Raw genomic sequence first — 13,481 nt, 5'->3', positions numbered from 1 at the left:
AAGATGGAAGCCAAAAATCTTTTTTACTTGCCTTTTCTATTGTCTTTCTTAGAATCATAGGGCTAGAAGGGATCTCTAGGGATGGTGATTCTGCCACCTTTCTATGTAACACATTCCAGTGCTTCACCAATCTCCTGGTGAACTAGTTTTTCTTAATATCCAACCTACACCTCTCCCACTGCAACTTGAGACCATTGCTTCTTGTTCTGCCATCTGTCACTACTGAGATCAGCCTCTCTCCATCCTCTTTAGAGCCCCCTTTCAGGAAGTTGAAAGCTGCTATTGAATTGCCCCTCACTCTTCTTTTCTTCAAACTAAATAAGCCTAGATCGCTCAGCCTCATGTAGTCCAGCCCCCTAATCATTTTCGTTGGACCTCCTCCAATGCATCCACATCCTTTCTGTACTGGGGGGGCCCAGAACTGGATGCAATATACCAAATGAGGCCTCACTAGTGCCAAATAGAGGGGAATAATAACTTCTCTAGATCTGTTGAAATTGCTTCTCCTAATGCACCCCAATATGCCGTTAGTCTTCTTGGCTACAAGGGCACAGCCTTTCATCCACTGTAATCCAAAGTCCTTTTTAGTTCTACTACTACTTAACCAGTCAGTCCCCAGCTTGTAACAATACTTAGGATTCTGCATTTATCCTTGCTGAACTTCATCAGATTACTTTTGACCCAGTCCTCCAGTTTAGCTAGGTCACTCTGGACCCTATCCTTACCCTCCAATGTATCTACCTGCCCCCCATCTTAGTGTCATCCACAAATTTGCTGAGGGTGCAATCCATCCTCTCATCCAGGTCATTAATAAAAGATGTTGAACAGTACCAGCCCTGGACCTGACCCCTGGGACACTCCACTTGACACCAACCACTGACCAGACATAAAGCCATTGATTGCTACCCATTGGGCCCTACCATCTAGCTAGCTTGCTATCCATCTTATAGTCCATGTATCCAATTCATACTTCCTTAATTTATGGGCAAGAATGTTGTGGGAGACTGTATCAAAAGCTTTGCTAAAGTCAAGATATATCGCATCCATTGACTTCCCCATGTCCACAGAGCTAGATACCTTATCATAGAAGCTAATCAGATTGGTCAGGCATGACTTGCCCTTGATGAATCTGTGTTGACTACCTTTGATCACTTTCCTCTCTTCCAAGTGCTTCAAAATGGATTCCTTGAGGATCCCTTCCATGATTTTTTCTGGGGACTTAAGTAAGGCTGAGTGATCTATAGTTCCCTGGATTGTCCTTCTTTCCTTCTTTAAAGATGGGCACTACATTTGCCTTTTTCCAATCATCCGGGACCTCTCCCAATCTCCACAAGTTTTCAAAGATAATGGCCAAAGGTTCTGCAGTGACATTGACCCATTTCTTCAGTTATCTTGGATGCGTTAAATCTGGACTCATGGATTTGTGTGAGTCTAGCTTTTCTAAAAAGTCTTTAGCCCGTTCTTTCCCCACCAAGGGCTATGCACCTCCTTCCCATTCTGCATTGCCTAATGCAGTAGTCTGTTAGCTGACCTTGTCCATGAAGACGGAGGTAAAAAAAAAGTACTGGATACTTCAGCCTTTCCCACATCATCTGTCACCAGGTTACCTCCCTCATCTGGTAATAGCCCCACACTCTCCCTGATAATCCTCTTATTGTTAACATGTCTGTAAAAACCCTTCTTGTTACCCTTCACATCCCTTGCTAGCTGCAGCTCCAGTTGTGCTTTTGCCTTCTTGATTACTTCTCCTGCATTCTCTAACAATATATTCATACTCCTCCTTAGTCATCTGTCCAAGTTTGCACTCCTTATATGCATCCCTTTCAAGTTTAAGCTTGCCAAGGATTTCCCTGGTAAGCCAAGCCTGTCTTTCTTCTAACTGTGGACCTCTTCATGCAGGAAGTGTGGTTGGAGGGCCAGTTGAGAACCTGTTCGTTTTCACAAAAAACAAGAGATTTCAGCCCCATCCCCTGTGTTGGCAATGTTTGTGTAGAGATGAGGGAAGCCAAAAATCTTTTTTTTCCCCTAGCCTTGTCTAACATTTTTCTTCTAACTTTGGACCCTTTCACACAGGGAAGAGTGGGTGGAGGGCCAGTGGAGAAGATACAGACTGCTGGGAGATCCCAGAGCACAGAAGCTGTATAATGAACTGGGAAGCCAAAAACACTTCCTCACCAAATCTCTTTTTTCAAAATCCTTACTGTCTGTTTCTTCAAGCTTTGCATTATCTCTGTAATCAAGAGAGGGGGGACAGTTGTTGGAGGGCCAGTTGAGAAGACACACCTGCAGCTTTTAATTAAAGCATTGATTATTCAGTTACAGCTACAGTTTTAGAAAGCAGTTCAGTTATAGAAGCAAGAGATTTCAGTTAATTTGGCAATTGTTGTTGATGCCCTTCTTTTCCTTCCTTTTGCCTGGAAAAATGGATATTGATTTACCACGGGAGAGGAATGAGGGCAATGCAATGTGGGAAGATGATGTCAGACACCCACAACCACTTGTGGGGCATTTTTTCCCATGCTGCACCAGTGAAAATACCCAGAACACTATGAGGCTGAGGGGACTGTGGGATAGGTTCCCACAAAGCACTGCTGCAATAGTCGATGTTTGCTGATTGAGTGTCACAGCAATAAGTCAACTTTGTGGGGAGTACGTGGGGAGATGAGGCTACTCAAATCCAGTGGTACAAAATCGATTTTAATAAATTCAAATTTATCTTGTACTGTAGACATAGTCTTGGTTTAATGTAGACGTAGCTTGAGCGCGACCTGCTGCTCTACAAAAGCTTCCTATGCAAACCCACACAGAAGAGTTCATAGAGGTGGAGCACAGACACGGAATGATACAGGAGGTTGCATGGCACGTTATCCTGCATCCCTGGAGATATGGTACAGGAACAAAGATGATAGGGTGGGTCAGGAACAGAATTTCCAGTCCACAGATATTTCCAACATTTAAGTTTGAATTGGAACCAAAAGACAGTTTCAAAATTTCCGAGAAAACAACAATTCAGAAAAACATGTTGAATTGGAGCCATTGTTGATAGTGCTGAAATAATTAGTTTCAGTTTTTGTATTGCTTTATTTCCATTTTATATAACATATATATTAATATGTTTCATGTAATAGACCGGTTCCCACTGGGAATTATGGCAATGTTCTTGTTACAGTCTTGTCCCCCAGCTGCAAACAGTCAACTCATTTTAGAGCCTTGGAATTCTTTGGAAACTGTATTTCTTGATAGCTAAATAGCCAGTCACTGAAAGGAAAAAAATACTGTCTATCGTTTGGCTGGAAATAAATCTTTGCCAAACCTCTCTTGCTTCTGGATGAACTCCAGCCGCAGTGATTTTATTAATTTATTGATTCCTAGTCCGCATTGCTATGCTCCAGGTACTTAAGAAGACTGTTCCAAAAATCTCTATCTGGTTCAATGGGCAGCAGCCTGCCTCAGAAACAACATCAGCTTCTTGACAGCCTCAACTTCCCAGTGCTTCACATGCTATGCTGGGTCCCTGGGAGAGAAAAAAAAAAAGGGAGGGGGGGTTAAGTTTTCAAGGTACTCATCCTTATCTTCAAAGCCATCCAGGGTCACTGGATTAAGACTCTTTCCATCAAACCACTCTCGACAGTGACATTCCACAAGAACAATGATATTGTCATACACAAAGATCCTAGGGTCAAGCTTGTCAGAGCTGGGGACAGAATTTCCGTGGCAACTAGCCCAAGATTCTGTACCATGAGAGGTCAGGTCTCATGGTACAGAAGGTCTCACCACCTTTCAGAACACAGTGTAAAACTCAGTCCTCAGCCTTGCTACAACAAATGGAATTTCAAGTAAGGAAAGGAAGCTAAATGGAGGAAGAGAAGCTCTCTCACAAACATTCCAGCCACTTACTTGGTACAACGGGAATATTTAGCAAAGTTCTTTCTTTGTTTATGTAGTTTTGGTAGGTGTCTGGAGATGTATGTCTATTAACAGAATTATCTACTGTGCAAACAGACAGAATAGAAATTTGAAGAGATATGGGCAATTCTTCATCAGTGGTCAGTAACAATCATTGTCCTGTATTTGATATGCTCCCCACAGTTCTCCACATAATGCTAGTGAAATTTTTTTTTCAACAAAAATTGGATTTTCAGTTAAATGACATTTATAGTATAATAATCTATTAACAATCAAAATATAAACAAGTTCCACAAGAAGCAGTAATATTCAGCAGGTAGAATTATGGGTAAGCAATAGTATAGTTCATGTAACTGAAGCTGGCCAGATCTGGATTTTTGCCTTCTTCTCTACAGATAGATGGAATTCTTTGCTCAATCTAAGTCTGCTGGCTTTGAGGCATAGCTCTGGAATGATCTTCCTCTCTTCACCTACAAAGAACCGTTTTCCTTCCCCTTTGCACCCCCTTTTAAATCCATCCTCCTCACGTAATGCCCACTCCCTTTTGGTTTTTTTTAGCATTAATAATCATTCCAGTTTGTACCCTTGCTCTTCTGAACTGTTGTCCCACATGAGATCTGCTGTTTAGTATGCCTTTAGACTTCAGGGTAGGGAACAATATTGCTATATAAATGCCTTGTCAGCTTATGGTGCTATATAATTTGATTGTGCAAGACTCTGATGGGGCATCTAACCCACACAGGTCTGGAAGGGGCAATGGAGCCTTTGGCAGGCTGTGTGAATAGGAAGGGGACTGTGAGGAGCAGCCAATCAGGGCCTGACAGGCCCATATAAGAAGAGCTGCAGGGTGGAGCAGGGGAAGTTCCTCCCTGGAACGCAAAGAGGGAAGAATGATTGATTGTGTTTTGTGTAGAAGAAAGCTAGCATCCTGGGCACAGCAGTGGTAGACAGGAACTGGGAAGTGAGAGAAAAATCTCCTGGCTGTTTTTTTGAGATTGGTTTGCTGAAGATCTGAGGTAAGAGTTAAAAAAGGCCAGTGAGCCAGGGAAATGTACTCAGATGTTGAAGGGGATGCAGCATGTAGCTGCTACCTACAGGCTCACTGGGCCAGGACCCAAAACACTAGGACAAGCTAGAGTTCTCTCCCACCACTCACCAGAGAGGAGGTTGCTGGACAGTTGGGCTGAGGTGCTAACTCCTGGACGTGAGGAGTGCAGCATAGCTTGTAGTTTGTGTCAAAAAGAGGATGCTGTGGTCCGGGAACAGAATTGGCAGCAGGCAAAATGCCATTTGGAGAAGGTATACTGGACCTGCAGAGTTGATTCCTCAAGATGACCAGTGGGAGGTGCTACTACGGTGAGTGAAGCCCACATATTTCAAATTCTCTCTCACTCAGATTTATATCTTTCAACTCATAAATATGCTACTTATGATCTTGTGTTTGAACATATCATTTTTAACATATTTTTCTCAAATATTTCTTATTTCCAAGATGGAGAAGTATATTGGAACAATTCTGGGAAAACCCAGATTCTTGCTTTCTGTGTCTTTAGGAGGTATTGAGAGACCAATGTACACTCTACTGGCCAAAAAGATACATTTTATCATACTCAATGGAATACACTGTATGGTGTGTCACCATGGCAGAGCAAAAAAGGCATTTGAAGGTGAAACTTCAAGCAGTTTCCATGTGTAACAATTCTTCAGCAGAATCCTCTTTTCAGTAATAATACTCACATGTATATTTTTGCTTCTGATATTTTTCTGATTAATTAATTCTCGAAACGTAGTTCCCTTGTCCCCTTGTTTTGTTTAAATACATTTTGTACTCCACAGCTCTGAAAATCTCACAACTGGCACAGGAGTGTGGAAAGATCAGGTTTCCTAGTTTTGTTCCAGAGGTTGTTAATTTACATAATGGTGACAGTGTGTAATGTGTCGCATGCCAGATGTGCTGTTTCTTCATTACATACTCAGACAGAACCCTATATTTTTAATGTACTCACTGAAAGAGTGTCCTACTATGCTTGTCCCTAATAGGCTGTTCTAAACTCAGGCATCAACATGGCCAAATGATTAGTTAATGTATCACTTACACACGGGAAAAAAAAAAGAAAAAGAAAATATCCTATGATCCATGAGAGCATGTTTAAGTGGTAACATTCTTATTTCTGGGATACCTCATGATTGGTTTCAAATTCTACACTAGGATTTGGGATCCACCTATAATGGCACTGAAGTGCAGTTGCACACAGGTACTTTTTCTTACAAGGTGACATCCCAGGATGGTACATGAAACAAATATTCTTTCCAACAACTGTTCAGATAGAAGTCAAAATTGCATTGTGCCTGGGCATCCTTTACAGATCTTCTGTAGAAATACAATACACCCAAGTTACAGCAGTAACACTGCTAACAGCTGCACCTAATCTGTAGATATCCCATACTCCCAGATTCTGAAAACACACAGACACTTAAAATAACTTTTGTCATTTACAAATCAAAAGCATTAAAAAAAATTTCAGCTTTAAGGCAGCTACTGGAGTTTTACATTTCTGGATTGTTTCAAGTTTTCTTTTCTGTTCACACTGTGTTATCTATATCATTTTGAAATCAGATACCGAAACAGATGCAAAAAAGCAGTCCTGTAGCACTTTAAAGACTAACAGAATAATTTATTAGGTGATGAGCTTCCATGGAACAAACCCACTTCTTCAGATCATAGCCATTCCAGAACAGACTCAATATTTAAAGCACAGAGAACCAGAAATAGTAATCAAGGTTGACAAATCAGAAAACTATTACCAACGTGGACAAATCAGAGAGTAGAGGGACGGAAGGTGGTGGTGGGGGGTCAAGAATTAAATTAAACCAAGTATGCAAAAGAGCCCCTATAATGACCTAAAAAATTCTCATCCCAGTTCAAACCACGCGTTAATGTGTCGAATTTGAATATAAAAGAGAGTTCAGCAGCCTCTCTTTCTGATCTGTTGTGAAAATTCCTCTTCAGTGAGATGCAAACCTTCAGGTCGTTAACAGAACGGCCCACTCCATTAAAATGCTGGCTGACCAGTTTGTGGATCAGAAGTGTTTTTATGTCTGTTTTGTGCCCATTATTTCTTTGTCTAAGAGAGTTTGAAGTCTGTCCAATATACAAAGCATCTGGGCAATGTTGGCACATGATGGCATATATGATGTTAGCTGAGGAACAAGGGAAAGTGCCCATGATACTGTGAATAACCTGGTTAGGTCCAGTGATGGTATCTCCAGAATAGATATGTGGACAAAGCTGGCAATGGGCTTTGTTGCAAGGAAAAGTTCCAGGACTGGTTTTCCTGTGGTATAGACTGTGATTGTTGATGAGAATCCTCATAAGGTTGGGAGGTTGTCTGTAGGAGAGAACAGGCCTGTCACCTAGGGCCTTCTGGAGTGTGGCATCCTGATTAAGGATAGGTTGTAGGTCTTTAATAATGCGTTGCAGTGGTTTGAGTTGGGGCTGTAAGTAATGATCAGTGGTGTTCTGTTCTTGGCTTTTTTGGGCCTGTCTTGGAGTAGCTGGTCCCTGGGTATTCATCTGGCCCTGGTGATTTGTTTTTTTATTTCTCCTGGCGGGTAGTTCAGGTTTATGAATATTTGGTAAAGATCTTGTCGTTTTTGGGCTCTGTCAGTAGGATCAGAGCAAATGCGATTGTACCTAAGGGCTTGACTGTAAACAATGGATCTAGTTATGTGTGCAGGGTGGAAGCTAGAAGTGTGTAGGTAAGTATAGCAATCAGTGGGTTTCCAGCAGAGTGTGGTACCAATCAGGCCATCCTTGATTTGTACTGTAGTGTCCAGGAAATGTATCTCTCGCATGGAGCAGTCAAGGCATAAGTTGATGGTGGGGTGCAGATTGTTAAAGTCTCTGTGGAATTCTTCCAGAGTCTCTATACCATGGGTCCAAATCATAGAACACTAGGACCGGAAGGGGCCTTGAGAGGCCATCGAGTCCAGTCCCCTGCCCCGACGGCAGGACCGACCACTATCTACACCATCCCTGATAGACATCTATCTAACCTGTTCTTAAATATCTCCAGCGAGGGAGATTCCACAACCTCCCTTGGCAACTTATTCCAGTACTTAACCACCCTGACAGTTAGGAACTTTTTCCTAATGTCCAACCTAAACTTCCCTTGTTGCAGTTTAAGTCCATTGCCTCTTGTTCTCTCCTCAGAGGCCAAGAAGAACAAGTTTTCTCCCTCCTCCTTATGACACCCTTTAAGATATCTGAAAACCGCTATCATGTCCCCCCTCAATCTTCTTTTTTCCAAGCTAAACAAGCCCAATTCTTTCAGCCTTTCTTCATAAGTCATGTTCTCCAGACCTTTTATCATTCTAGTTGCTCTTCTCTGGACCTTCTCTAATTTCTCCACATCTTTCTTGAATTGGGGTGCCCAGAACTGGACACAATATTCCAGCTGAGGTCTAACCAGCGCGGAGTAGAACGGTAGAATGATTTCTCGTGTCTTGTTCACCACACACCTGCTAATGCATCCCAGAATCATGTTTGCTTTTTTTGCAACAGCATCACACTGTTGACTCATATTTAACTTGTGATCTACTAGAACCCCTAGGTCCCTTTCTGCTGTACTCCTTCCTAGACAGTCTTTTCCCATTCTGTATGTGTGAAACAGATTATTCCTTCCTAAGTGCAGCACCTTACATTTCTCTTTATTAAACTTCGTCCTGTTTACTTCAGACCATTTCTCTAACTTATCTAGATCATTCTGAATTATGACCCTATCCTCCAAGGTAGTTGCAACCCCTCCCAGCTTGGTATCATCTGCAAACTTAATAAGCGTACTTTCTATGCCAATGTCCAAATCATTAATGAAGATATTGAACAGAACTGGTCCCAAAACAGACCCCTGCGGAACCCCACTTGTTATGCTTTTCCAGCTGGATTGAGCACCATTAACAACTACTCTCTGGGTGCGATTAGCCAGCCAGTTATGCACCCACCTTATTGCAGCACGATTTAAGTTGGACTTGCCTAGTTTGTCGATAAGAATATTATGTGAGACCGTATCAAATGCTTTACTAAAGTCCAGGTATACCACATCCACTGCTTCTCCCTTATCTACGAGTCTCGTTATCGTGTCAAAAAAAGCTATCAGGTTGGTTTGACATGATTTGATTTTTACAAAACCATGCTGGCTGTTCCCTATCACTTTACTACCTTCCAAGTGCTTGCAGATGACTTCCTTAACTACCTGCTCCATTACCTTTCCTGGCACAGAAGTTAAGCTGACTGGCCTGTAATTTCCTGGGTTGTTCTTATTCCCCTTTTTGTAGATGGGCACTATATTTTCCCTCTTCCAGTCTTCTGGAATCTCTCCTGTCTCCCATGACTTTCCAAAAATGAGAGCTAACGGCTCAGCTACCTCTTCTATCAGCTCCTTGAGGATTCTAGGATGCATTTCATCAGGCCCTGGTGACTTGCAGACATCTAATTTTTCCAAATGGTTTTTAACTTGTTCTTTTTTTATTTCAAAAACTAACTCTACCCCTTTTCCACCAGCATTCACTATGTCAGGCATTCCTTCAGACTTCTCTGTGAAGACCGAAACAAAGAAGTCATTAAGCATCTCTGCCATTTCCAAGTTCCCCATTACTGTTTCTCCCTCCTCACTGAGCAATGGCCCTACCCTGTCCTTGGTCTTCCTCTTGTTTCTAATATATTTGTAAAAGGCCTTCTTGTTACCCTTTATGCCTGTAGCTAGTTGGAGCTCATTTTGTGCCTTAGCCCTTCTAATTTTACTCCTGCATTCCTGTGTTATTTGCCTGTGTTCATTCTTTGTAATTTGTCCCAGTTTCCATTTTTTATAGGATTCCTTTTTTAGTTTGAGATCATGCAGGATCTCCTTGTTAAGCCAAGGCGGTCTTTGCCCATATTTACTATCTTTCCTACATAGGGGAATAGCTTGTTTTTGGGCCCTTAATAATGTCTCTTTGAAAAACTGCCAACTCTCCTCAGTTGTTTTTCCCCTCAGTTTTTCCTCCCATGGGATCTTACCTACCAGCTCTCTGAGTTTACCAAAATCTGCCTTCCTGAAATCCATTATCTCTATTTTGCTATTTTCTCTCCTACCAGTCCTCAATGTATCTTAAGTAGAGGAGGAGTAATAGGGGATGAGAGCTGAGGAATCGTTGTTCCAGGTCACCCATAAATATATTAGCAAATTTTGAGGCCATGCGGGTGCCCATAGCAGTTTCACTAATCTGGAGGTATAAATTGTTCCCAAATTGGAAATAATTGTGGGAGAGAAAAAAGTTACAGAGGTCAGACACCAGATTGGCTGTGGTGACATTAGGGATGGTATTCCTGACTACCTGTAATCCAGCTTCATGTGGAATATTTGGAATATTGCCTCTACATCCATGGTGGCAAGGATGATGTTGTCAGGAACTTTTCCGATGTTTTGTAATTTCCTCAGGATGTCATTGGTATCTTGGAGGTAGCTGGGAATGTTGGTGGCATATGGTTTGAGAAAGGAGTCCACGTAACTGGTGGATAGTCTGGTGGAAAGGGTGCCAATACCTGAAATGATAGGGCGTCCGAGGTTTCCACGTTTGTGTATTTTGGGAAATAAACAGAATAATCCAGGTTGGGGCTCAGATGGTGTGTCTGAGTGAATAAGGTCCCGAGTAGCAGCAGGGAGTTCCTTAAGTAGTCGTAATTTCTTTTGGAATTCTGAAGTGGGATCAGCAGAGAGAGGTCTGTAAAATTTGGTGTTGGAGAGTTGTCTGGCTGCCTCTTGTTCATAGTCTGATTTATTCATGATGACAACAGCATCCCTTTGTCAACTGGTTTGATTATCACGTGTAGGTTATTTTTGAGACTCCATTGGCGGAGTTCACATAGAGTTGTTCTTTTGGTGTTGGTGTGGGGGTGGGAGTCAAGAGAGTTAGACTGTTGTTCATAGGTCTGTTGGAAGAATTCCTTTAGACAGAGGTGGCAAAAGAAGGCATCAAGGTCACCACAGAATTGTATTAAGTTTGTGGAGGAAGTGGGGCATAAGGAAAGACCCCAGGGTAAGAGAGACTCTTCTGTTGGGCTGAGTTGGTAGCTGGAAAGGTTAACAATATTGTCAGTTGAGCTGTCATGGTTGTAGTTGTTGTATCCTAAGGTATCAAGTAATTTGGAAAATTTATTCTCTTTTCTTTTTTGTAGGAAGTGGAAGTGTGTTTTATAAATGTCTTGTCTAGTACAAGTAAAGCCTTGTTCTGTGGGGTCTTGCCTGGATGGCTATGGTCTGTCCCAAGAAAGCTCATCACCTAATAAATTATTCTGTTAGTCTTTAAAGTGCTACGGGACTGCTTTTTTGTTTTGATAGTATATAGACTAGCACAGCTTTCTCTCTGTTACTATGAAACAGAGGCATTTTGCCATACCATTTTCACACCTATTTAACTCCTGTGCATTGTGTCATCAGCAAATACAGGTCACAGTAACGGGCCCTCGAATGACAAGTGCTTCCTGGGAGATTCTGAGCAGATTTAACCTTGAGAAAACACCAAGAAGAGTTGAGGGTGCACAGCTTGTCACAGATGGAAATAAAAATCATCCAAGATTAGGCCCAAATACCCACAACATTTAATAAAAATCTGAAGTAATTGTTACTAGTATTATAGAGCATGTAAATTAAAGGAGGAAATAATTAGTGCTGCCAACCACAGGCCTTAAGAAATCATGGGTCACGCTTCAAAAAAAGTATGAGACTGCTGTAAAACAATGAAATAAAAAAAAAAAAGCCATGAATGTTAGCTGGTTCTTGTTTGACTTCTGGTGTCACTATATGGTCACTTTTCTCCACAATCATGTGGAGCTTTTAAATGAAAGCTGAGATGCTCACAAAATGTTGTGATTCTGGGAACTGAGGTCTTAAGAAAGACACCAAATATTATGAGACTCACAATAGAAACATGAGACTGCCACCAGACTCCCAGCCACCAGGACGCACTGTTCCAGATACATCCATGGTCCAGCAGCTGGACCAGAGAGTCCTGATTTAGAGCTGTTCAACCTGTATTGATTTTTATAATATATACCATTGCCTATTTAAAAAAAATATGTGCTGAAGACACATAAGACCTTCCAAGTCTGGTTTCTGAGCTCTCAAATTAAAAAAAAAAAAAAAAAGAGGTTCCTCTCTTGCCACTCTGTAGTATTTTGGTATACATCACAAATACTACCACACAACTAGGCATACTAGCAGTTGCTGGCCAGGAAGAACAAAATGCCTACAACCCCCGTTACTATGCTATTTTCTTTCTCCTCATTGGTTGGGGAAACCTGTGGTCAAGCTCAGCTAGAGTGGTTTATTCAATGTTTCAATATTACTGGGGGCGGGGGGGAAGCAGTTTGTAAAATTTTCATTTTAAAGTTCACACTCACCAGGACTGCATGAATTACAAATTGTATATTTGAATTCTTGGTTACACTAAGCTCTCCTTTTGGAGAAGCACTGTATGCCAGAGTTACAGCCTGAGTATCCTGGCTCACTGAAGGATTTAGCAAGAGCCTCCTCATGCTGTGGACAGATTTGGCAAACAGCGGGCATGCTACCTCAGAAAGGGTTAGAATCACCCGTTCTTCCAGGTGCTCTCCTAAACAATCAATATCATAGTAACAGAGAGGTGTCAGTATCATGTCAGTCTTGACTGAAATGGGCCTCAATCAGTTGGTCAACACTGAAGACCCAGTTGCATGCAGGATCTCAGCTGCAGCGGCAAGTCACGTGAGGAGACGACAGAGAAGATGATCTGACTACTGAAGGCACCATAACCCATGTCTCCTCACAAAACATCCTAACAGGTTTGGATATGTGTGACACAGAGTTCCATGGCTACCCCACTATCCTGTCAGCATCTCTTGTCAGGCTAACATACTCATTACATCAAACATACTCTTTTCATGATATATAAAGGTGGTACATAATATATCATTGGAAAGCTAACAGCTCACTAATGCATGTATGAGGTGAGTGCAAAGTGTTAATAGAAATGCTAGAATTATGCTCTGAGGCAATGGAACATGCACTTGCTTGGCTGACCATCCTGATGCTCAGGAGAGAGGCAATAAAGGTACATTCACATGTGCTTAGTAACAGAGAGGTAGCCGTGTGTCATGGCTTCTTCCCCACTCTAGCAAGATAAATGCAGAAGTGGGGGCCAGCAAAAGTACCTCCAAAACCTTATTTACCAGGTTTTGGTATAAACTTCCCCCCTAAAAACCTTAGATTTTGGGGATAAAATTCGCTGCCACCACCCAAGTAATAATAAGGAAACCTAACCCTTTTACTCCCAGGCTTCTGGCTAACCCTCATGATCATGACACCATGTTCGTCTGTATCCTAACAAAACAAACCAGAAGTCACGTAGCACTTTAAAGACTAACAAAATAATTTATTAGGTGATGAGCTTTTGTGGGACAGACCCACTTCTAGTCTTTAAAGTGCTATCTAACTGCTTTAGATATGTGAAGTAAACAAAGCCATCAGTCAAACACAGGAAGAAGGTAATGACTCAGCTAT

At 41.8% G+C, this 13,481-nt stretch overlaps 1 protein-coding gene across 4 annotated transcripts in view; it reads left to right on the top strand.

Moving 5' to 3' along the window:
* Window positions 1-13,481, top strand: part of ERCC6L2 (ERCC excision repair 6 like 2) — a 227,848-nt gene that overhangs the window by 180,718 nt on the left and 33,649 nt on the right. Inside the window, exon 22 of one of the 4 annotated variants that reach the window (XR_012645707.1) lies at window positions 11,382-11,649. The exons of the other annotated variants lie outside the window; for them this stretch is intronic. The gene's annotated coding sequence lies outside the window, so the exon portion shown is untranslated. Of the gene's footprint in view, window positions 1-11,381; window positions 11,650-13,481 lie in introns of those variants that run through there. 4 annotated transcript variants of the gene reach the window in all.

The sequence above is a fragment of the Carettochelys insculpta genome, chromosome 5, assembly GCF_033958435.1.
Source record: "Carettochelys insculpta isolate YL-2023 chromosome 5, ASM3395843v1, whole genome shotgun sequence".
NCBI classification, from domain to species: Eukaryota; Metazoa; Chordata; order Testudines; family Carettochelyidae; genus Carettochelys; species Carettochelys insculpta.
This window is presented reverse-complemented; position numbering and strand designations above follow the sequence as displayed.